The sequence below is a fragment of the Ictidomys tridecemlineatus genome, chromosome 2, assembly GCF_052094955.1.
Source record: "Ictidomys tridecemlineatus isolate mIctTri1 chromosome 2, mIctTri1.hap1, whole genome shotgun sequence".
NCBI lineage: Eukaryota > Metazoa > Chordata > Mammalia > Rodentia > Sciuridae > Ictidomys > Ictidomys tridecemlineatus.
Genome location: NC_135478.1, coordinates 164,053,257 through 164,080,288, shown reverse-complemented (window position 1 = coordinate 164,080,288; position 27,032 = coordinate 164,053,257).

Sequence of the window (27,032 nt, the reverse complement as noted above, 5' to 3'; positions counted from 1 at the left end):
CTTGGATATAAGTGAAATTTCCTGGCACCACTGAAATTCTATCAGTCTAGCTTTTGTAAATGATTGTGGTTCAGTCTTAGAGTAATGTCACCATTAGAGAAACTCAATCCAGGAAATCAGATGTAATGCAAAAGTTTCATAGTAACTCAACTTATCTGTGTTTTTTTAAGTATCAAAAGCAGATCAGTTTGCAAAAACATTTTTTAAAAAATTCCTCCACTGTGTTTCCAGTCTTTTCATATATCCTGAGGTTCTTTTGGCAATCTTCTCTATTAAAATTCCTCAAAATTCCTCTTTATGACCTGGTCCAAGATTTTCTTATCCTTCTACCTTCATAAAGCTCCCCCAAACCAGCCTGTAAATCTTTGGTGGTTGGGAGAATAGAAGAAAAAGAAAATTCAGATCTTTAGAAATTAGGATGCTGGGAAAAGTGGGGATATTAATATATGAAACATAATTTGCGACTGAGAACATTGCATTAGCCAGAGTGCAAAAGCCACCGGATTATGGTGCTTGGATTCCTTCTGGGGGGTGAAAACCAGTTGGTTTAGGCGTGAGATAATGAGAAAGCAATAGTGGAAATATTAAGAGAGGGATTGCTTCATCTTAGAAGCAAATCAGTAGAACTTAGTCATGTTTTTGGAGGGAGGATATAATGTGAATGAAAAGCCATACTTAGCTGATTTTTCCCCCCTGGTTTCTAGAAGGTTTGTGTTGCCATTATGTGAAATACAAAATATGTGCTTGTTTTGAGGATTGGGATGGGGTTTTATCTTGGGACATAATCAGATAGATTTACCCATAGGACTGCTGTGTAAGGGACTGTGAATGCTGGGCTGGAACTCAGTAGAGGAGCTCTGAATTGCAGCAAGGATGGAGTGAGACTGCTGAGGAGGAGATGCTGTCAAGAGGAGGAGAGCATCAAATGTGTTCCCTCAGGGTGGCATCAGGTGGTGTCAGGTGGTGTTAGACACTGAGCCTCAGGCTGAGGTACCACAGACTTTCTGAGGGTTACATCAGTGGACCATTTTAAGAGAAACCATTTTCCAGATAATAAAATAACTGGTGCATATATACTGTTTCCTACTGTGGATTTACTGAGCATACATCTGAGGTAGAAGCTGTCTTTGTCACCTTCACCTCACAATACCTCATTGCTCATGTTACAAAAGAAAAGCCTTCCTCTACCCATCAGAAATCCCACAGCAGCACATTACCCTGGGCCTTCAAAGTCTGCAGGACAGCAAGCAGAGGGACAGTTCAGTAATCCTTTTAAGGACTGGAGGTATAGCTCAGTGGGAGAGCACATGCTTAGCATACATGAGGCTCTAGGTTCAATCCCCAGCACCCTGCTTACAGGCAGCCACACTTAGTTCTGTTAATCCCTTAATCAAGGCATTGCACATTTTCCCTTCTTAGAGATAAAGCACCAATGAAGTTTTACTTTTTGTATTTACAACATGATTTTACTTTATGTATTTATACTTTCCATATTTATGTTCAACATTTAAATTTATATATTAATAAATGTGGATTATTTTGTATCAATTTTATACTATTTTTAAATAACTTTCTTTAAAAAATATTTACTTTTTAGTTGTAGTTAGACACAATACTTTTATTTTATTTATTTATTTTTAATGTGGTGCTGAGGATCGAACCCAGGGCCTTGCACGTGCTAGGTGAGTGCTCTACTACTGAGCCACAACCCCAGTCCTTAAGAATCTATTAATTCAAAGAAAATTTATAGCTTTGGGTTGATAAAAAAATAAGTTAGAAGAAAAGAAATTTCTACTTTTTTTTTGCAGAGAACTGTGTTAAGGTGATAATAAAGGATTGTTGAATAGGAACATATATGTAAAGATATATGTAAAGATAATATGTTACAGGGACAGGGGAACAGAATTGCAAATTCAAAAAGAAAGAGAAATAATTTTCCTCATGGCAAAAGAAAAACATTTGCAATGTTTGAACAATACTAATGCAAGTGATTGGTTTGTATTTCCCCTTTAATGTGAGCAGTACCCTGTGACAAATAGCTGATGGAACTCCAAGTTTTTGGATCCTTCAAATCAAGTTGGGATCTCAGGGTCTAATTTAGGGCTTTAATTTAGAAACCTATTCTGTAACAGCTTCTTTGGGCCTCACTTTGGAAAATGCTCAGAGACCTCAATTGTCATCTTGTCAAACCATATGAGAACCTCAATAACCTTTTAACATCTCTGAAAAAGTGTCTCATCCTTCCATCTTTTCCTTTGCCCTGTCTCTCCCCATCTTTGCACAAATACACTTATGTGCATTTTTAATACTAAGCACCAAAAGTATATGGGGTGTGAAGAAAATGATGAGGTTCCTGACTTCTCTGGGTTACAGCCTGGAAGGAAATATAACCAATGAGAGGAGCACTAATGCAAATCCGAGGGCTGTGACAAAAGAAGTGCAGATGTCATGTGAGAACATGTAAGAGATAGTTGGTCTGGGTGCATTAGGGATGTTTCTAAGGACAAGTTCACTCATCAGTTGGTCATTATGTTCTTTCTTTCTAGGCACTGTTCTAGTGAGAATCAAGACAGATGAACTTCCAGGTCTCCTAGAATTTCCATTCTACCTAGAAGATGGAGACACTGGAAACAGGAAACTGAGGAAATGAATGGGATAAAGTTCATATATAGTGATGAGTGCGATGGAGAAAAATGGGGTGATCCATTCATTCACTCATTATATTAAAATTTAATGAGTTCTTGTATTATCTTTGCCCTGCTCTAGCTGCTAGTCATACAGAAGACAAGCTAAAACAAGTCTTTTTCCCAAAGAGCCCATATTTACTTCTACTAGAAGAAAGAACAGACAAACAAAGATTGTCTAGTATTCTATATGGCAATCCTTTAATATTTGAAGGCAGTCATTAGTGTCTCCTTTCTTCCTATTTCTTTTCACCACATCAGAGTCTTTTCTTCTGTATAAATATTCAAAATTTCTTAACTGATCGGAATTGAGTACTCCCCATGTGACACAGCTGTGTTCCTCCTCAATATTCTGTTCTTCTAAATCTAGATCAATTCTCTTTGGTCAGCGATCCTCTTATAGCATGCTACCCTACTTTTGCCAGCATAATCAAAGGAGTAATTCTTTCTTTTTGTTAGTATCTTTTAAAAATAATAACAGATATCTACAAGAAATTTTCCAATGGTTGTGCTATACTATTGTGCTTATAGTCAACTAAAGTCCTCCTTTTCTTTTCAGGTAAGTTACTGTTAAATCACATCCTCTTCTTTTTACACTTTTGATTTTTTAATTTCCAATGATTAGATTTGTCTATGGTTCCACTCATTTGGGGTTCTGATTCTGGCTGGTACCCAATGTATTAGCTCTCCCTTTAAGGTTCAAGATATCTTCAGTAGTACTCATGACACAAATTGTTTGTGCAGCTTGATTACTCCCTCTATTTGGTAGATTCCTACTCTTATTTCAGATATTTTGCTTGATGAAAGCTACTGATGAAGAACCCCATGAGTATGGACTATGCATAAGTATTTAGAATTTCTGCTGGCCTTCCTTATCCTCCCCAAGAAAAATGTGTGTGCTATGTGGTATACATTCTACATCCTGGTTAATTAAATGTACATATCTTTGACATTGTTTTCACTAGTTAAAATAGATTTTCCCTCAATAAGGTCTTCAAGGAGATTCATTTCTTAATGTCTTAAGAATCTCCATTATAGGAAAGCAGTAAGCAAGTAGGCTTTTGGAAAGGAAAGCCTTTTGTAGACATTTAAGTTACATTCATAGGTTGTTATGGTCTTTGTCTTCTTCCTTAGACTGGGGAGCTAAATCCATTCATTAAATAGATATTTATGGATTGTCTGCTCCAGGTTAGGAAATGTTCTCAACAATGGTGGTTTGTAAATAGAAGAACCTTCATCTTCATGAAGCTGACATTATAGTGGATGAGACAGACTATGAACAGACAAGTGTTATGTATCAGGGGATAAAACATACAATGGAGGAAGATAAAGCAACCTAAGGAGGAAAGGCAATTCTGGAGGCAAGGCTTGCTATTTTACAGAGAGTGGTGAGGGAAGGCTGCTATACAAGATGAGTTTTATACACAGACCTAAAAGATGTGAGGGAGCAAACCACATGTTTTACAGGAAACAGAGCCTTCTGGACAGAAGTAATAACATGAGCCAAGGACTAGAGCTTCAGACCTGCTTGGTGTGTTTAATGTTGCTTAGCTGGAGGCAAGCAAAGTACTCACAGGGGAGAAGATAGGGAGGTGGGTCAACCAGGTAGTGTGAGGCGGGTGGGAAGTGTGGTCTTGTAAGACTGAGGTTCCCAAACACGAGCCTTCACCAGGAGGGCTTATATATACAGATGCCTGGGCTTGCACCCAGAGTTTATGGTTCAATAGATTTGGGGAAGTGTCTGAGAATTTGTTATTTCCAACAAAATCTCAGGTGATGATGATATTGCAGTTGTAGGGCAAGACCATGCTACAGACTTTGGCTTTTATTGACTAACATGAGAACCAAAGGATAAAAGAGGGTGATGAATTAACAATATTTTAAAAGTATGACTGGGAATTTCATTTGGGGAATTGGTGCAGGAGACCTTGGTGGAGCTGGCCAAATAGTATTGTAATAATCAGATGAGAGAAGATGGTGACTTTGTCCAGGGTGGTAGCAATAAAAGTGGAGAAAAAAGTGGTTGAATTTGCAATCTATTTTTAAGGGAAAAGCACTCCATTTAAAAGATTGACTTTTGCATCCCAGATATATTTGTAAGCAATGGTAAGAAATACCTTTCTTGTACTGCCTGAGGTCCATAGTCAGCCCCTACTACCTGACTAAAGGTGAAAAACCTTTATTTAGTGAGTATTTTATATACACTAATATACATAAGCATGATTGTATCAGAATAATTGAATTCCAGTGATTGGTTGCAAATGTTTTCTTTTAAAATACTAGGCATATGCTCTAGATTTTTATTTTGTTTCACCTTTGTTACACCGCTGTACTGTGTATTATATTATGAGACTATTACTGTCAACCTCAAATTTCATTAAATCACTCATATCATAATAGAAGACAGTGAAAAAGGGCTGGTTGTGATTTGCGTCTTTTATAGGATTTCTAGGAAATGTCATTATGATTATGAGTTTTTGCTAAATGAGTATTATAAGAACTACTTAACATTTATAGAGGAGACGACAGACCCTCACATCTCCAACAGCTCCATGCCTATGAACTCTGGGATTTTGCTCCACAGATCCTTTTTTCTGTAGTGCACAGTGACTTCAGTGTCCTGTCTGCAAGTCCTAGTGAGAACATGTCAGCCTGCCTTTTGCCACAATCATCAACATTATTATCTCTGAATGGGAGTGCAGAACGAGAGGTGGTTCCACTTCACAGTGCTGCCAACTGAAACATTAGTGTCCTTTCAGATCATGGGTTGCTAAGAGCCAAAGGAACACTACAAATTGCCTTGCCTTTTCTCTTGTTTTACAGAGGTGGGAACAAAGACAAGAATGGCTAAGGAGCAAACATTAATTTTTTTTCCTTATTCATTTATTTTTGCCATTATGAGAGACAGGAGGTGTGTGTTACAAAACTACTATTATCTGGGGCTGAAGAGTGGATACTCTAATAAGAAATCTTGTCAAAATGTCATGACAGTCATTCTGAGGTCAAAGTCATGGTGTTAAAAATGTGGCGTGAAATTATCTTTGGAGCAACAGTGTGACCGAGATAGCCAGGGGGTGTGCCTCCATCTTCCCCTGAACAACAAGACACTGAGGAGTGGAGAAAGCTTCTCTCGAGTCCTTGTGGAGGTCAGATTTCTCTTTTAGCTACTCATAATTGTTTTCAAAGGATCATCCTATTAATAACAGTTAGTAATACTGGGGGATAAAAGCAAGATTAGTAATTTATTAAAGCACAGGGAAAATAATGTATAACAATGTATTTCTCCAATGGGACATTCCCCTTAATCTCATATCATGTCCTACAGCAGTTCTTACATGCCCTCCATTTAACTACCAGCCAAGTACCAATTACATTTTCTCAGAAATTTCTAAGCTGTGAGAGATGGCTTCCTAAGAGGCAATCCAGGGACTGTTCCTACATCAAGGTGAAAATTGATTCTGGGAGAGAAAAAAAAAAAAAACAAATATTCCCTACAAGAGGAGAGAGAGGGGAGGGCAACTTTTTCTGTAGGTTCCTTTAAGATGGAAAAAACAAAACAAAACAAAACTGATGTACAGACTAAATTTGCTTTCCCAACCAAGGAAGGTTTGAGTGCAATGACATTTTTTTTTTCCAGAATCTGATACGCAATTCCTGACTTTTTATTTCTTAAGACCCACATTTCTTGCTATGGTTCGGGTTTAGTGTCCCCCAAGGGTTATATGTTGAAGGCTTGGTTGCCATCCTGTGGCACTAATGGGAGGAAGTTAGATCACTGGGATCTTGGAACCCCAGCTATTTTCTCTGTCTCTGCTCCCCTGCTGCCATGAGGGGAGTGGCTTTTTCCACCCCTTGGTCCCACATGGTGTGCTGCCTCCTCATAGGCCCCCAGACAGTGGGACAACCAACTGTGGACAGAAATCTCAAAAACTGTGAGCTAAAATAAACCTTTACTCTTTTTTAAGTTTACTTATCTCAGGTATTTGTTTCAGCACTGGAAAAATTGACCTGTACAAGGTTCAACTCTCTAGAATACTCCTTTCCATATTTCCATCATGTTTTTGTCTTCGCAGAAGGAACTTCTTGCTATGTACTATTTAGGGCCTCTGCATGCTTACTTTATATAAAAAGAAAGGCTCAGAGGGGGAAACAGAGGAGGGAAGGTATGAGACAATTCTCATCACTTATTTGGCCTTGAAACTTGTATTATGTCTTGTAACTTTTGAAAATTATGACAGTTTTGTATGTTACCCTGTGTTATGTATAAGAAATGTTTCTTATGAGAAGACATGTTACTATATTATGTACTAGGGAGAATATTTTAAGAAAAATGAAATTCTCTGCTCACCAGAAACATCAGGCTTAAGGGAGGGAACAGGAGTATGAGTTGATAATTCTGGGCAATAACCATTTAAGTACATAGGAGAGAAGAGGTGCCTCAGGGATTCTGCTGACGCATATCCCCTATCATATCGGTTTATTCACTATTCCTTGGATATATGTGATCTATATAGTCTGTTTTCTGTCCTCTAAAACCATCACTTTCTTATGTCTGTAGCTATTGATCATGCCTTTTCCTAAAAGCATGGTAAAAATTTCTCCTTGAAGTCTTTTCTTTTTCATTTAAATGCTACTCTTTCTGTGTGGTGGCAACAATTTACTTCCATATCTATTTACATTTTATTCTGCCTCATAATTCTTGGGTGTTTACATGCCTGTCTGCACCACTAGATTATTGGCTTATTGAACCATGTATATTATCTTACCTTTGTAACCATGTGACACTGGACTTAGTGACTGCTTGCCCTGGTTCATTTAATATATATTTGTTGAATGAATACAATGGGTAGTTTTTTCCTTCTGGTTTCAGGTGGAAAGGTTTGAATGGAGCACAAGACTATATCTTATCCAAGTTTATGTATCTAGAATAAAAGATGGGAGCCAGCTGAAAATAGTCTTGAGTGAAATAATATTTTTGGTATTTTCAATGTATGTATCAGTTCAGCTTTAGTGAATTTAGTGCACATGGTTTGATTTTGTTTCTATGTGGGGAAAAGTTTGTTTAGTTTGTAACTCAGGGACCCTACCTATCCCCCAAACACACACACATACACACACACACACACACACACACACACACACAGACATACATACACGCACAAATACTCAATGCACACAACCACTATCAAACAATAAACATGGTGCAGTTAACAAGAGAGCTACTGGTTTCTGGTTTTGAACCATGATTGAATAAATCATCTGGATAAGAGTCAAATATAATAGCTGCTGTGCTCTTTGTTGTGTTTCCTTTTAAATTTATAAATATATAAAAAAATAAGAGAGAGGATCCCAAGCTTTTGAAGTCCTTTGTTCTTTCCTAAAAATCCAATTTATATTCTTCCCAATCCTCCTCCTTTTCCCATCCCTCTTCCTCTTTGGTCATTGTCATTGTCTTTATTCTTTACTTTGTCTCCTCCTCCTCCTCCTCCTCCTCAGTTGGCAGTCTGACATCTTAGTCTAGATACTTTGGGCTTTTTGCTGAAGTTATAAAGTCAGGTTAGCAAGAAGGCAATTAAGACAGAAAAAATTATCCTGGCAACATCAATGTGTCAAAATAAATAACTCTGAGCAACAAATACTAAAAACTAAAAAATTAAGTTCTTTCAATAGTGTGATTGTGTTACTTGGCTTGGTCATGGTACCCAGGGATTTAATCAAAATTTTCTGGGAAGCAATATTGTAGATGTGGTTACAAATATAACCAGCTCACTTAGAGTAACTCTTGATAATTGGTAGGTCTTACCCGATGAGCTGAGGATCTGAAGAGCAAAGTGAGGTATTCCAAGGAGGAATAAATTCTGCCTTAAGACCGAAGCACCAACTGTGCTGAGTTTCCAGCCTTTTGGCCTGCTTATGACTTTTGGATTTTTCAGGATCCATAATCCCTTGAGCCAATAGCTTAAAATAAATCTCTTTATATATTTATTTGTCCTGATTCTCTGCAGAGCCATAAATATGCAATCAGAAATACCTTTAGAGTAATAAATTATCAAAACAATACTTCCTGGAATGTTCACAAAAAAGTCAGGTCAATGATGCTTTGTTTGGTATCAATAGTTATCAAGTGTCTGTGTCTATCAATGGCTAGGAGGGAATAGTACAGTGTACAGTGTGTCATTCAATTATATTGTAGCTGCCTAAGAAGTTCCCTTTAGCTTACCATAATGGTTTATGAAGTCCAAATAAGGAAGAACTATTCTTTAGTGGATCCTGAACCTTTTAAAAATAACATAAACTTTGATTGGGCAAAGGGGAGGGGAGGGGGAAGACGGGCAGGAAAGATAGTGGAATGAGATGGACATCGTTACCCTAAGTACATGTATGACTGCACATATAATGTGACTCTGCATCATGTACAACCAGAGAAACAAAAAGTTGTGTTCCATTTGTATATAGTGAATCAAAAAGCATTCTGCTGTCATGTATAACTAATTAGAACAAATAAAAAAAATAAAAAAGATATGTAGCTGCTCATTAGAGAGCCCTCTGCAAGAACTTTTTCTTATGAAACATAGCTCAGATCTCAGAAAAGCAGCTAGCTGTCTCCGACAAGGAAATGATGATTGGCAGGGGCAAACCCAAGCTGAGGGAATGGGCTACATTTCTTTGCATGAGGAAAGACATGGAGCTAAGGGGGTGTCCAGATTACCAAACGCCAGTAAAGAGGGTGAGGAGGAGAACCACCTTAGGTGAAGTAGATTGGAGCAACCATGGTACCTTGGAAAGAGACTATCAAAAATGTTGCTAAGAGTTGTGCAGTGTGATTTCTCCCTTATCAAGCATCGGTGAAGATTTGGGGATGTGGGAGGGCATAGGCTAATCTCAGGGTCATTGGGTTAGATGGGTTTGAAAACAATAGATAGTGCTAATGGATGCAGAACTTTGTGAATACATGAAAAACTACTGATGTGTTCAAGAATGAATTTTATATATGAATTGTGTCAATTAAAAAGTATATGAGAAAAGAGCAAAAAAGAGTAACATATATGATATGTACCATTTTTATATACTAAGAGAATTTAATAAGTATAAACAAATAAAAAAACATGTCCAGAAAGAAATCCTCAATTCACAGGAAAAAAAAAATTCTCAGTTCAAATCACCAGTGGGGGAGACTTGATCAGAGCCTCCAGCATCTTGATTTTATATTATTTGGAATTTATTCATATAATCAGTGAACAGCTATTAATTGATTATAGAGTACCTACTTTATGCCAAGTATTTTGCAAGGCATTAAAGGCAAAAAGAAGAGAAAGACCCAAAATGTCATGTAATTTTTTAGACAGGGATACCTTTCCCTCAAAGAGCTAGTATTCAGTGTGGCAAACACCACTGAGGATGAATAGAAAACATACTGCTGAGGGAGAGCATGTGGAGGCTCTTAAGCCAGCACACCCAGAGCACAGAGTTGTATTAAGAAGAATGACAGGGGCTGGGGATGTGGCTCAAGCGGTAGCGTGCTCACCTGGCATGCGTGCGGCCCAGGTTCGATCCTCAGCACCACATACAAACAAAGATGTTGTGTCCGCCAAATACTAAAAAATAAATATTAAAATTCTCTCTCTCACACTCTCTCTTAAAATTAAAAAAAAAAAGAAGAATGGCAGGATCCAGGTTGTAAAGGGTCTTTCATGCCCCATAAAGGAATTAAGACTTTAAATAAGAACCTAATGTTTTTCTTGTCCTCCTATACCAAACTTTTTGAATTCAGATGTGGTTACATTTTAGCTGAAACTAATTTGAGTTGGGTTTCTATTATTTGCAACTGTATACTCTGGATTAATATCAGTGTGGAACTGTGAAATGACTTCTTAGTGTAATAGGAGGTCATGTTGTCATCATAGGAAGAATAGAATAAAAAGGAGTAATAAGGAAGGGAAACCAGACAGTTCAGTGTTCCTCAAAGTGTGATTGAATGGGTCACAGGGATTGGAATCACCTGTCAGGAGTGAAGTGATTTATTAGCACTAAAGATTCCACGCAACTGAATAGCATTTCTGAGGAAGGGACCTAGGCCATCTGCGTTTTAAGCATACACATGAAGTGATCCTTATGTACAGCAAAATCACTGTTTGTAATCTACTGTAACTATGAGCTGAGAACTGAGGTCATAAACCAGGGGAGAGATAGTAGGAAGAAGAGTTAGAGAGATATTTGGTGGGTAAAACACATAGAACTTGAAAGTTATATGCCAGGTAAGGGAGTGTGGGGAGTCTAGGATAATCTTCAGGTGTTTGATTATTTGGTAGATAACATTATCATTATTCTATGTTGAAAACTTTAAAGAAATTAGTACATGTGAATATGAAAGAGAAGATTTGGATTTGGTTTTTGACTATGAGTTTAAAGTGTTCTTGAGGTGAGTTAGTGAAGTTTTACAGCAGAGCAATCTATATATACTAATAATTTAAGGGACCATTACAGGTTGCAAAGATAGATTTACTAGTATCCAACTATAAGAGGGCATGACTGAGATCTTGAAGGAGAAAATCAGTCAGGAGAAAACTGTGTGTGGTGGACTCAAGACCCGGAGACCACTGCTGTGTAAGATAGTGCTGTCAGGGAGTTGGCTATTGGAATTTCTTATTTTAGAGTCAAGATACTTGTGTCTGATGATAAGGTTCATAATAGGGTCTTGAAAGTGAAATATTGAGGAGTGAAGGTGAAGGTGAAGGCAGTTGAGCAGGTCAGGAGATTGTGAGATTCTCCTTTAGATTTGGTGTCCTTCAGGATGAAGGCTGGGAGAAATCTGAGTGATCCAGATGCCTGTATTTTCAATGAATGTACATAAATATGCCATAATTTTGAAGTGACACTTCTGGAGAGGGGAGACATCAGTTAGTCTGCTGGTATAGGAATCAAAGGAGGAGTGATTTCTTTTCATACTCTGGTAGAATGAATTGATGTGGAAGGGTCCTTGGGAAGCCAAGAAAAGGCATATGGCACCTCCTTTTTCCAGTGTGCCTGGGTCACGGGCACATGGGCACATCCATTCAGAGGAGCCATAAGAAATGTCCTGTGAGAAGACCTCTGTTTTTATTGAAGCCCGAGGACGGGAGGAACGTCATGTAAAACAATCAAGGAGGAAGTAGAATACTGGCTGTGGAATTGGGAGCTCCAGAATTGTAAGTCTTGAGAGGGAGATCAGTTGTGAGATAATGAGTGGGGGATGGTGAAAGAAAGGGGTAACCTAAGATGTGGAAACAGAAGAAAATGTGACTAGCTGGATGTAAGACAGCATTTCTCCCCTGTGGGATTAGGGAGAGAGTATGTACACTGTGTACATACAGATGTTTACAGTGTTGTTGAGGAGTCCGTGTGGAATTGGGTGAAGCACTTTGTATACTAAATAAATGGAGCGTAAGAATATGCTGAGAACCAGTAGAAAGATCTTTGGATGGAGTGAGGCCCAAATCAAATAGGTTGGGTGAAGTACTCGGAAAACTGTACAGTGTCATATGACAACATTAGGTCGAGTAGCCAAGGCAGTGATCTAGAAAAGTTTCCAAAATCTTTCAATAAATCTCTTGCGTCAGTGACATCCCACTAATACCTACTGAGAAGCCATGGTGGACCAGTAGAACTATGGCCCTGGACCAGCTGGAACATGGGCGATGAGCAGGGGCCGCTTCCCAGAAGCCCACCATGCCAGCACAGCCTGGTGCGTGTGGAGCCAGTAGCAAGGCAAACTAGGATGTGCCGATTTGTCATACTGAGTGTTGTGGCCTGGCAGGGAACTTTGTGGATTCTTGCTCTACAGTGCCATAGCTCCAAATCTCCCTGACCTCAGCTTCTTTGGAAACTGGGATTGCAGCCCAATGGCAGTGAGAAAATGGAAGTGAAGCAGACCTGGATGGAAATTCAAACCCAAGGGTTAACATTGAGTTAGCACTTTTCCAAACCCTGATTAGCATAAATTTGAACTAATAGCATTGATTGTGCTATGTAAACCCCTAGACTAGCACATGAAACTGGCAGCCCCTATTAGGTTCCCTCTTTTCTTCCCACATAAATAAATCCTGCTCTTTTGCACACACTCCTCCTCATCTGTGTATTTCATTCTTTGAATTCTCCAGACAAGAACCTGGAAAGAAGTTGGCAGTGAGCTTCTAGGGTCAGCTCCAAGACAAAAGGGCATAGCATGCCATTAAGAGCTGCAATATGCCATGCTTGGAAAAGAATTGGACTTTGCTGCTGTGACCCTCAGAGCGGATGCTGGCAGGCATCCCCTGCCTTGATTAGCTACTAACACTAAAACAGGCTTCCTTGACTGCAGGACTGCAGTGTATACAGACCCACCTGCCAGTAGAAGCAGAGACTATAGTTTCATCTCAACTCAGGTTTCATTGGGATCTTCTGATGTGCTTTTGAACTTCCAAATGCCTGTGACTGTGTCCTACTTTCAGTATATTATATCAGATTCTCTGATGGTGAGGTCTGGAGATCTCTCTACCTTTTTTACAGCTTTCTTTCTGAGGAGAATGTTATTTGATATTCTAATATTATATATCTACTTGATTATTGATATTTTAAAATACATGGTCATCAACATGTATGTGGATTGCAAAAAAGTCACAGAGAATGAATCTCATAAATAAAATTAAGAAATTATTGAAAACAATGGAAGGTGCTTAATTTCCGAAGTTTTTTGTGAATCCAATAAAATTCCACTGAATACTTTTGAGCAAGTAGTGATGTCATAAATGGTGTATTTTAAGAAAATTATTTTGGTTTCTGTAAATAATATTTAGCAATAAACTTTCGGTGACTCACAATTATTCCACCCATGGATTTGGAATTAACGTATTTAGTAAAACATGATTGTAAATGAAGCCTACTAAAAGTTTTGGTAGAAATAAAAACTCTAATCTGTAATCCTCTAAGCATTATTTTTGTCTGATGTTGAGAAATCTGACATTAATTACTATTATTTAACTCACACAGCTCTATTTATCTGCAATAAGAAATTTATTTAAGTGGAAAATCATTAGTCTTTGCTGTAATATTGATTTCAAGTTTCTCTAGTGAATTAAAAAGTTACTGATTTTTAAGCTCATAAATATAACTTATCTTATACTAGTGCTTTTTTAAAATAAAAACTATCTTTGGCTTTTCTCTTCAGACTAATAAATTCCTTGCACTGTAGAGAAAGAATTAAAAAATCATAATTTGGTGAATATTCTTGGGCATGTTGAATGATTTATTTTATGTTTATTATATGATCTTTGCTAAAGTAAAATTTGTGTACTACCTTTCAAGCTTTTCCTTATATTTGGATCTGTATCTGAAGCTACTTTTATGAACTGTATAATTCCAATCAAGAATTCTGTTTTTCCCTGAAAAATTTCCTTTTGTATGTGATTTAGATGACATCATGATGATTACTTTTGTTCCTACTTAGATATGTTGAAATAGCTTCAAAGCTTTGAAGTTCTGAGAGTTAAGGGTGAAATGGAAATATGTATGTGCTATTTCATATGCAAATGATATTCTGAAATGTATTCAGAAATATACTTCTTTGTTGGCATACACTAGTCTTATAGAATAAATTAACATTTGCATGACAAGTTCTGTGTTCTTTCCTATAACTATGCTAAGGTACATTATTAAGTAACTGGAGTCCCACACTTCAGGAACTTTAAAAGAATGATTAAAATTTTCATTATTTTTAGACCTAGGGACTGGGGATATTGGGGATATAGCTCAGTCGATAGAGTGCTTGCCTAGCATGCACAAGGCCTTGGGTTCAATACTTAGCAACACACACACACACAAATAGACCTAAAAATTTGAGGATTTTATTTATTTTCATATTTTAAATGGCTCATTTCATTAAGTCCCAGTGTTTTAAAATAGCTTTATATTTCTGATTATTAAAGCTGTATAGTTCATTGTAAAAAACTGGGTCATATAAAAAGGCATGGTGAAAATCACTTAGAACCTCTCCATTCAGACTTAAACACGATTCTTATTTTAGTATTTATATCCTTCCATATTTTTCCCTGTCTGTAAGAATCTTTGTGGGTGTAATGCAATCTGTGCATTTCATTTTGAATGTGTCTTTGGATAAGCCTTTTGGGAGGGGCTGTCTCTTTCTTGGTTGAATGTTTCTTCACATGCTTTTCTATTTGTCTTTTATTTTTGCTTCCTTGCCTCTCATCTTCTTTTGGTCTCACTATCACTGTTTTTTACATTCTTCAGATAGGTATTTGTGTGTGTGTGTGTGTGTGTGTGTGTGTGTATGTGTGTGAGAAAGTATGTGGGTGTGTGTCTATATGCAAAAGTATATGCTATATATGCACACAGATGTGCTTAAGTACATATGTCAAAAGTCATTAGCTATGTGCTGTCTTTTAATGTGCTATTTTTTTTAAAAAAATCCTTTCAGTAACCATAAATATAGTCATAAAACTACATTTAAAATGACAGAAAGGTGTCCTATAATTTTGGGTAGTGAAATGTACTATGTAGACTTTATCCAATCATTTAAAACAATTTCTTTTGAATATTTAGGTTGTTTTTCATTTTTTGTTACTATATTCTTTTCAATGTGTATTTTTCATGTACTTGTATAATCATTTCTTATTCAATTAAATAAATATTGTAGAGGTTTTAAGCATCTTTTGAGTTCTACATTTTGTAGGTAGGTTATCCTTCTTTTATTTTATTGGTTGTTCAAAACATTACAAAGCTCTTGACATATCATATTTCATACATTAGATTCAAGTGGGTAATGAACTCCCATTTTTACCCCAAATACAGATTGCAGAATCACATCGGTTACACATCCACATTTTTACATAATGCCACATTAGTGACTGTTGTATTCTGCTACCTTTCCTATCCTCAACTATCCCCCCTCCCCTCCCCTCCCATCTTTTCTCTCTACCCCATCTACTGTAATTCATTTCTCTCCTTGTTTATTTTCCCATTCCCCTCACAACCTCTTATATGTAATTTTGTATAACAATGAGGGTCTCCTTCCATTTACATGCAATTTCCCTTTTCTCTCCCTTTCCCTCCCACCTCATGTCTCTATTTAATTTTAATCTTTTCTTCCTGCTTTTCCTCCCTGCTCTGTTCTTAGTTGCTTTCATTATATCAAAGAAGACATTTGGCATTTGTTTTTTAGGGATTGGCTAGCTTCACTTAGCATAATCTGCTCTAGTGCCATCCATTTCCCTGCAAATTCCATGATTTTGTCATTTTTTAGTGCTGCATAATACTCCATGGTGTATAAATGCCACATTTTTTTTTTTATCCATTCATCTATTTAAGGGCATTTGGGTTGGTTCCACAGTCTAGCAATTGTGAATTGTGCTGCTATGAACATTGATGTGGCAGTATCCCTGTAGTACGCTTTTTTAAGGTCTTCAGGGAATACTCCGAGAAGGGCAATAGCTGGGTCAAATGGTGGTTCCATTCCCAGCTTTCCCAGGAATCTCCATACTGCTTTCCAAATTGGCCGCACCAATTTGCAGTCCCACCAGCAATGTACAAGAGTACCCTTTTCCCCACATCCTCACCAGCACTTGTTATTGTTTGACTTCATAATGGCTGCCAATCTTACTGGAGTGAGATGGTATCTTGGGGTGGTTTTGATTTGCATTTCTCTGACTGCTAGAGATGGTGAGCATTTTTTCATGTACTTGTTGATTGATTATATGTCCTCCTCTGAGAAGTGTATGTTCAGGTCCTTGGCCCATTTGTTGATTGGGTAATTTGTTATCTTATTGTCTAATTTTTTGAGTTCTTTGTATACTCTGGATATTAGGGCTCTATCTGAAGTGTGAAGAGTAAAAATTTGTTCCCATGATGTAGGCTCCCTATTTACCTCTCTTATTGTTTCTCTTGCTGAGAAAAAAACTTTTTAGTTTAAGTAAGTCCCATTTGTTGATTCTTGTTATTAACTCTTGTGCTATGGGTGTCCTATTAAGGAATTTGGAGCGCAACCCCACAATATGTAGATCAGAGCCAACTTTTTCTTCTATCAGATGCAGAGTCTCTGATTTGATATCAAGCTCCTTGATCCATTTTGAGTTAACTTTTGTCCATGGCGAGAGGAGGGGATTCAGTTTCATTTTGTTTCATATGGATTTCCAGTTTTCCCAACACCATTTGTTGAAGATGCTATCCTTCCTCCATTGCATGCTTTTAGCCCCTTTATCAAATATAAGATAGTTGTAACTTTGTGGATTAGTCTCTGTGTCCTCTATTCTGTACCATTGGTCCACCTGCCTGTTTTGGTACCAGTACCATGCTGTTTTTGTTACTATTGCTCTGTAGTATAGTTTGAAATATGGTATTGCTATACCGCCTGATTCACACTTCCTGCTTAGAATTGCTTTTGCTATTCTGGGTCTTTTATTTTTCCATATGAATTTCATGATTGCTTTATCTATTTCTGCAAGAAATGCCATTGGGATTTTGATTGGCATCGCATTAAACCTATAGAGAGCTTTTGGTAATATCGCCATTTTGATGATGTTAGTTCTGCCTATCCATGAACAGGTTATATTTTTCCATCTTCTAAGATCTTCTTCTACTTCTCTTTTTAGGGTTCTGTAGTTTTCATTGTATAAATCTTTCGCCTCTTTTGTTAGGTTGATTCCAAAGTATTTTATTTTTTTTGAGGATATTATGAATGGAGTGTTTTTCCTCATTTCCATTTCAGAAGTTTTGTCTCTGATAAACAGAAATGCCTTTGATTTATGCGTGTTGATTTTATATCCTGCCACTTTGCTGAATTCATTTATTAGTTCTAGTAGTTTTTTTGTAGACCCTTTTGGGTCTTCTAGGTATAGAATCATGTCATCCGCAAATAGTGATAATTTAAGTTCTTCTTTTCCTATTTTTATGCCTTTAATTTCTTTCGTCTGTCTAATTGCTTTGGCCAGTGTTTCGAGAACTGTATTGAATAGAAGTGGAGATAGAGGGCATCCCTGTCTTGTTCCAGATTTTAGAGGGAATGCCTTCAATTTTTCTCCATTCAGAATGATGCTAGCCTGAGGCTTAGCATAGATAGCTTTTACAATGTTGAGATAAGTTCCTGTTATCCCTAGTTTTTCTAATGTTTTGAACATAAAGGGATGCTATACTTTGTTGAATGCTTTTTCTGTGTCTATCGAGATGATCATATGGTTCTTATCTTTAAGTCTATTGATGTGGTGAATAACATTTATTGATTTCTGTATATTGAACCATCCTTGCATCCCAGGGATGACTCCTACTTGATCATGGTGCACAATTTTTTTGATGTGCTTTTATATCTGATTCGCCAGAATTTTACTGAGGATTTTTGCATCTAGGTTCATTAGAGATATTGGTCTATAGTTTTCTTTCTTTGCGGTGTCTTTGTCTGGTTTCAGAATCAGGGTGATGTTGGCCTCATAGAATGAATTTGGAAGAGCTCCCTCTTTTTCTATTTCCTGAAATAGCTTGAAAAGTATTCGTATTAATTCTTCTTTAAAGATTTTGTAAAACTCCGCTGTATACCCATCCAGTCCTGGGCTTTTCTTGGTTGGTAGTCTTTTGATTGCTTCTTCTATTTCATCCATTGATATTGGTCTGTTCAAATTGTGTGTATCCTCCTGACTCAGTCTGGGCAAATCATATGACTTAAGAAATTTATCGATGTCTTCATATCTTCTATTTTATTGGATAGTTTTTCAAAATAATTTCTAATTGTCTTCTGTATTTCTGTAGCATCTGTTGTGACATTGCCTTTTTCATCTCGTATGTTAGTAATTTGAGTTCTCTTTCTTCTTCTCTTCATTAGCATGGCTAAGGGTCTGTCGATCTTATTTATTTTTTTGAAGAGCCAACTTTTAGTTTTGTTAATTTTTTCAATAGTTTCTTTTGTTCAATTTTGTTGATTTCCACTCTGATTTTAATTATTTCTTGCCTTCTGCTACATTTGCTGTTGTTTTGCTCTTCCTTTTCTAGGACTTTGAGATGAAGTGTGAGCTCATTTATTTGTTGGTTTTTTTCCTTTTTTTGAGGAATGACCTCCAGGTGATGAATTTCCCTCTTAAAACTGCTTTTATTGTGTCCCATAGATTCCGGTATGTTGTGTCTGTATTTTCATTTATCTCTAAGAATTTTTTGATTTCCTTCTTTATGTCTTCTGTAACCCATTGATCATTCAGTAACATATTGTTCATTTTTCATGTGATGTAGTATTTTTCCTTCCTTCTTTTATCATTGATTTCCAGTTTCATTCCATTATGATCAGATAAAATGCATGGTATTATCTCCACCCCTTTATATTTACTGAGTGTTGCCCTATGGCATAATATATGGTCTATTTTTGAGAAGGATCCGTGTGCTGCTGAGAAAAAAGTATATCCACTTGATGATGGTTAATATATTCTATATATGTCAGTTAAGTCTAGATTATTGATTGTGATATTGAGTTCTATAGTTTCTTTATTCAACTTTGTTTGGAGGATCTGTCCAATGGTGAGAGAGGTGTGTTGAAGTCACCCATAATTATTGTGTTGTGGTCTATTTGATTCTTGAACTTGAGGAGAATTTGTTTTATGAACATCGCAGCACCATTATTTGGTGCATAAATATTGATAATTGTTATGTCTTGTTGGTGAATGGTTCCTTTTAACAGTATACAATGTCCTTCCTTATCCCTTTTGATTAACTTAGTCTTGAAGTCGATTTTATTCAATATGAGGATAGCCACCCCTGCTTGCTTATGAGGACCGTGTGCATGGTATATTTTTTCCCAACCTTTCACCTTCAGCCTGTGTATGACTTTTCCAATCAGATGTTTCTCCTGGAGACAGCATATTGTTGGATTTGTTTTTTTAATTCATGTTACCAGCTTATGTCGCTTTATTGGAGAGTTTAAGCCATTAATGTTTAGAGTTACTATTGATATATGGTTTGTACTTCCAGCCATGTTTGATTATTTATCTTTTTTTTAATTTAGTTTGTTTCTCCATGATTAGCCTTCCCCCGCCCTCTGTCTTTACTGAGGCACTTTCCACTGATGGTTTTGGTTATTGTTTTTCATTTCTTCCTCGTGTAGTGTTTTTCTCAAGGTGCTTTGCAATGTTGGTTTTCTGGCTGCAAATTCTTTTAACTTTTGTTTATCATGAAAGATTTTTATTTCATTGTCGTACCTGAAGCTTAATTTTGCTGGATACATAATTCTTGGTTGGCATCCATTGTTTTCAGTGTTTGAAATACGTTGTTCCAGGATCTTCTCGCTTTCAGCATCTGTCATAAAAAATCCGTTGTTAACCTTATTCGTTTAACCCCTGAATGTAATCTGCCTCCTTTCTCTTGTAGCTTTTAATATTTTCTCTTTGTTCTGTATATTGGATATCTTTATAACAATGTGTCTTGGCATTGGTCTTCTGTGATTTTGTGTGCTTGGTGTCCTGTATGTATCTACAATTTGTATATCCGTTTCCTTTTATATTTCTGGAAAGTTTTCTGTAATTATTTCATTCAGCAGGTTACTCATTCCCTAGGTTTGAACCTCTATACCTTCCTCTATCCCGATGACTCTTAAGTTTGCTTTTTATGTTATCTCACATCTCTTGGATGTTTTTCTCGTGATTTTTTACCAGCCTTTCTGAGTTGGCTAGACTTTTCAAGATGATATATTTTGTCTTCATAATCTGACTTTCTGGCTTCTACTTGCTCCACTCTGTTAGTGATACTCTCATTTGAGTTTTTAATTTGGTTTATAGTTTCCTTCATTTCTAGAATTATTGTTTGATTTTTTTTTAATAATCTCTATCTTCTGATAAAGATACTTAACTTCTTCTTTTATCTGTTTATGTAATTCATTTTCAATGTGTTCTTTCACTGTTTGAATTTGCTGTCTCGTATCCTCTTTAAGGTTCCATTCCATCTGTTTAAGGTATTCCTTGAGTTCTTTATTTGACCATTTTTCTGATGACTCTAGGTCCTCCTGAATATTTAGGCTGTCCTGCAGTGTTTGTACTCCTTTTTTTCCTTGTTTTTTTCATGTTGCTCATGTTACTTCTTGTTCTGTTTGACTGATGAGTTACTGTTTACTCCTATAAATTTATTTGATGCTTGGGAGGAAAGGTATTAGAAGGAAAAGCAAGAAGTCACTGTCGCCGCTGGTTTCAAAGAAGTTATCTCCTCTGCTGCATTCTGGTGACATCAGTTCTCTGCCATGGTTGTATCCCATGCAAATGGCGACAGTTTGTTTCCCTTTGCCAGGTGACCAATGCAATGGGTGGGTCCTGACTGGCTCTCCCAAGCCCCTTTTCAATCCTGTGGCCACTGCCTATGAAGGCTTGGTTGGCATTTACCTCCGTAGGTTTAGAAGGGCCGACCAGTTGTTTCAGCGGGATCATTTAGTGCTGAGTTACAGCAGTTTGTCTGCGAGAAGCAGGCAAAGAGGAGCTTGAGTTCAGCCGATCCGGCCTCGGTGTGTGTTCTGAGAGGCCCAGATTGTTCGCCCCAGATCCACATCAGCTCAGCATTGCCTAGTGATCCTGAACAAACAGCATTTAGACGGTTTATGACTCCCTATGCCTGCGCAGCTGAAGAGGTCAGAGACTTGATCTCTCCACGCTGGCCGCCATGTTGGATCTCCTAGGTTATCCTTCTATTACCTATTTTATGTGAAAGATAATCTGATCTTGAATCAGATATGTAGGTAACAATTTTTCCCCTCTCAAAACTCTATTGCTTGTGTTATCTGATATTGCATAGAAAAGAGCTAAATTTAGTTTATTATTATTGTAATTTCTTGCCTTAGTATGTGACTTTTACTTTTTGGACAATGACTGTGTCAGTGGAATAAAGGGAGTAGGTAGAATATGGATCCATATTGGAGGTATATTCAGTTTGACTTTGTCATAGAAGAAAGGAAAGTGACAAGGATTGTCAACAATTTTTTGGTTTAAGATGGTGGCCTGAGTTCAAGCATCTTCTTCCCCTTCCACTCAAGTGTCTACTGAAATAAATTTAAATCTAGATAATGATTTAGAGGATAAATGAAATAATAAAAATTCTGAAATTTAAAATGGAGCACCAGTAATGGATAATATCTTTTGAGGAATTTTTAGACAGTCTAGGATCAGAGTGATCAAAAGTCAGCAGAGAGAACCTTAGCCTAGAATAACAGATAAAAGGAGTTCTTCTCAAGAAACCCATGTAATGCAACAAACTCAGTATTAAAACTCAGTATGGACTTGGCTCTAGTTCAATATCAGGATGCTTAATTTATAGGTCCACTTAAGAAATACTGAGCTGGTTGGGTTCTTTTCCTTCCATCTCTACTTTTGCTTTTTCCATTAGTTCTATTGTATTTGTCCTCCAGGAAAAATTTCAAGGGATGTTAGTTAAAGAAAATTGTTGACTTGTATTGGGATGGCCTTTGGTAAGGGTTATTGATTCCAGAGAAAAAAGAGAGAAATCCTGGATCTCTGTAATAGCCATAGAGAGGGGGAATAAAGTTGGGGGAGGGGGCAACACTCTCAGCAGTAGAACCCACTAAGTAGTCCCTTACTAGAGGAAAGTTCACTGTACTCAGGCATTTTCATGAGCCTTTTCTTGGTCAGCTCAGCTCTCTGCCCTACTCATGTGACAGGAAAGCCTGTGTTTTGACACATACTTCCGCTTACATAGAGATTATAGCCAAGGTTCCCATTCAGGGTAGAGAATCTTCTGGAACAAAAGAAAAAGAGAAATAAATGGACAATATTAGGATGAAATTGAGATCTGATGTATGAATGATAAGTGTTTCAAGAAAAGAAGGCCGAGACAATGGCTGGGAAGAATTAATCAAAATATACTGGAATACAAGGGAGATGCTTAACAAAACATTGAAAAGAAAACTTCACAATCATGAACATTCATCCACTGCCATCTGTTTACGAAGATGAATCATAAAGTCAGAATTACCCACATCCTAAAAGAGAAAGATCAAGATGACTAAAAAAACAAGAGACCCCAAAGAAAGCAGAGATATCCAGGGTACTGAAGTAGAATAAATAGATACTTTTACTAATATCTTCAAACTTATCTAAAAGTTACATTTTTAAAAAAACAAGAATAGGGGCAATGGAAATGGAATGATCTGTGAATTGTACAAGTGTTGCCAAATTAAAAAAAAACCAAAACAGGTGTATTGAGTAATAAAATAGGTATGGTGAAGCTAACTTGGTAATGGCATTGCTAAGGTCAAAAGAAGCCGCTAGGAAAAGAAAGCAAAAGGACAGAGATGGAGAGCATGAGAACAGCACTGAGATCTAACGGTAATAATTGGCATTTCAAAGAAAAAAAGGAAGAGATGATGAAAAGGAAGAATTACTAAAACACAGGAAAATATGTCTCTGATCAAAATAAAGGTTAAAAAGGCCTAAGGAAGACCTTACTGGACAAGAAAAAAAATTATAAAACTAGATACATAGTGGTGGCATTTCTGAATTCTAACTGAAAGCAAAAATTTGTAATCTTCTGTAGAGAAAAACATAGGTTATCTATAAGAGAAATAGCCTGATAGAGAATTTCTCTACTTGTAACAATAGATACTCAACGAAGGTCTCTTTTGTGAAGTAAATTTTTTTGAGTCTAGTTGAAATACCAAGTATTATTGAAAATAAAGATATATAAACATCCTAATATAAACTTCCCAAATGTATTGTAGTACATCACATATGAAAAAAAAAATGTTACTTTAGGAAGTTCTTTTTCAGTAGTTTCTTTCTGCTCTTTGTACTGGAAATTCACCATTTTCAGGCCTTTTTTCAGGTCTTCACTACTTTATGAATTTAATTTTTTTTAATATTTATTTTTTAGTTTTCGGCGGATACAACATCTTTGTTTGTATGTGGTGCTGAGGATCGAACCCGGGCCGAACGCATGCCAGGTGAGCGCACTACCGCTTGAGCCACATCTTTGGCCCTTTATGAATTTAATTTTAATTACATAAAAGTTATATCTTGCTTCTTGATACAGGATCCTAGTATATTTCTTAATTTTTTTATTTTTTATTTTTTTATTTACTTATGAAGCAGAATGCATTATAATTCATATTACACATATAAAGCACAAGTTTTTATATCTCTAATTATATACAAAGTATATTTATACCTATTCGTGTCTTCATACATGTACTTTGGATAATGATGTCCATCTCATTCCAACATCATTTCTAACTCAATGCCCTCTCCCTTCCCCTTCCACCCCACTACCCTATCTATAGTTTATCCATTCCTCTCCTTGTTCCCTCTCCCTACTCAACTATGAATCAGTCTCTTTCTATCAGAGAGAACATTTAGCATTTGTTTTTTTTTGGGGATTGGCTAACTTCACTTAGCATTATCTTCTCCAACTCCATCCATTAACTGCAAACGCCATGGTTTTATTCTCTTTTATTGCTGAGTAATATTTCATTGTGAATATATGCTACATTTTTTTATCCATTCATCTACTGAAGGGCATCTAAATCCTAGTATTTTTCAATGTTTATAAATTCATAAGAAGAAAGTATATCACCATATTCTAATCAGCCTGGTTCCTGCCTTCCAAGAATCTATGGTATTTTTATTTCATTATATTATATCCCCTGAATAGCTTTTGTTCCTTGTGGTGACTGATATGATAAAGAGGGCAGGCAGTCATCATTATTGATATATTCCAGATGTCCACAACATATAACATTGTTAAGGTAATAAAATAGTACCATGAATGTTTACTAAATTGAACTAGCATTTAAAAACAGAATCAATATTTTTTTTATTAGTACATTAAAATTATACACAATAGTGTAGTTCATCGTGATACATTCATACATGTACATAGCATAATTTGCTCTATTTCCTGCCCCAGTACCTTCTCTTTCGCTCCTCTTCCCAGTCCCCCTTGTTCCCCTCTCTACTCTACTGTTCTCCCTTCTATTTTTCTGATATTCTTTTTTTTCTCTTTAGATCCTGCATATAAGAGGAAACATTCAACCCTTGAAATAAAGTATTTTTTAAAATAGAACCATTTAAGACTCTGTTTTGAAGCCAAATCTTTCACAGGGCCAAGTTTTGCAATGGGGTGTATTTTGTTTTGCTAATGCTATATTTTATTTTAATTGAGCAAAAACTTAAAACTTGAAATACTGTACATAACCATTTTGAATTTCTTGAAATACCGTACATAACCATTTTGGATTTTCTGACAGTTGGAAGATTGGCAACATTGAAGCTACATTTCCCCATGACTATAGGCACCTTGATCTTTTTGAGAGACAAAATGTGCCCCCATAAGGTGGAGTCTATTTAGCACATTTGCCACTTTCCCTATTACTGCCTTTCCCAGTATATGGATATTCTGACTGCTTCACTTTTGGTTGCTTTTCCTGCCTAAATATTTAATTTGCAATGCACTTGGTAAATACAGTCCCAAATTAGATGTTCTAAGTTGCATAGAATTAAAAATTCATTATTTAAGTTCAATATAGTGAGAAGTGTCATTTTTTAAAAAAAATAAATATTATAAGATGCTGCTGGCAGTTATTGGTAGGAAGTGGGCTTTTTATTGTTTGTCAGTTCTAACAGTGTGTCTGCTGGTGATCATTTTCTGATCTATCTTCTACATGACCAACAGGGAACAGTGTTTTGAGAAAGTCAACCAGGGTATGGCTGCTCTTTGTAATTCAGAGAACAAAGCGAAGCTCTAGGGCTGGGGAAACAGGAATGAGATGTACCACCCAGTCCTAACCATTTGAATCAATTTTGTTCTTTTCTCAGAACAGCAGGACCTCCTATTAAGTTTTTCCTCCCTATTCTTTAATAGAAGCTGAGTTGTTTGAGACAGGATCCTTGTTTTCACTGTGTTGTTTTGGAAATGCCATATGCACACATGACATTTTGTAGATAATAAAAACAGCAATGATTATAGGCTGTTGGTAGTATTCTGTTGATATTCCTGCTGGTAACAATACACAAAGATATCACTTGACATTCTATTGAGTTAACAGAAACTGTTGTGTTGATTTTTATTGCTGTTAAGAGCAGGAAGAATATTGATTTTAATCAGAAGAAACAGGGAGAGATTGCTTTGACATGTGTTTTTTACTTGATCTTTGAGAATGTCATGAAGTAATAAAAAGAATAAATAATAATCTATGTGGGGTTCTTTCAAAAGGGCTGTAAGGTTGTTTGAAAATAGTGACCCATGGATAGGAATTAAGTTTTGGAAATGAAATGTTTAATCAGCCATTGCAGAACAATCTTGTGCGTGACTTTCCATAGGAATATTAAACAATTTTGATTTTAGTCAAACTGTGATTGGAATATAAGAGAATAGGATTTAATTTTTGTGTCATTTTAATATTTATGTATTTGTTCAAAAATATATAATGAACATGTATAATAAAACTGGTGTTGTCCTAAGTCCTGGGGGTACAGTAGAGAGCAAAGAAAAGTCCTTGCAATAATGCACCTCCCATTTCTCATGGTTGAATATAAACAATAAAATTATTACCTAATATGTCAAATGTCATTAAGCATTATGGGAGGAAAATGAAGCAGAGTGAAGGAGAACAGCAACTACTAGTGCACACAGGTTGGGAGCAGCTCTTTTTTTGTGTTGTAGGTAGGGAAATCCTCTTTAGGAAACCTAAGGAGGCGGAGAACAAGCTATGCAAAAGTATTCATTGAAAGAGCGTCCCAAGGAGAAAGAAGAGCAGTGTCCTGAGCGAGGAGTGTGCTTGACAGATGGATGAGTCCTGTGTGATTGGAAGAGTAGAAGATGTCAGCAAGGCAGTGGGATGGTTCGAATTTTATAGGACCTTGGACACTTTAATAAGATTTTTGCTTTCACCCAAGTGCAATAGGAAGCCAGTAGAAGGTCATGTTTTCTTAAAAAAATTAGTTTGGATGCCATATAAATAAATACATTGGGGCCAAAATAGTGTATCAGGCTACTCCAAATCCAGGCAATGGATAAGATTGTTTTGAAACAGAATAATAACAAGAAAGGATATGACAAAATCACTAGATTTTTGCCATATTTTGAAGATGGAGGTGGAGGGGCAGAATTTCCTGATGGATTGGAGGTTGGGAGTGAGATAATGTAAGCAATCAAAGATTGTCCCAATGTTTTGGACCTGAGTAAATAAGATGTGTCATGCTGGGGCAAGAGGTTTAGTAAAGGAACTCAGTACTTCATTTGGGTTATATCAAATTTAGACATTGGAGAGATGAGAACTTAGTTCCAAGAAAGATTTATAAATAAAGATAACTCTGTTAAGAGTTTTGCTGTAAATAGGAGAATGTTGTTGGAACAAAA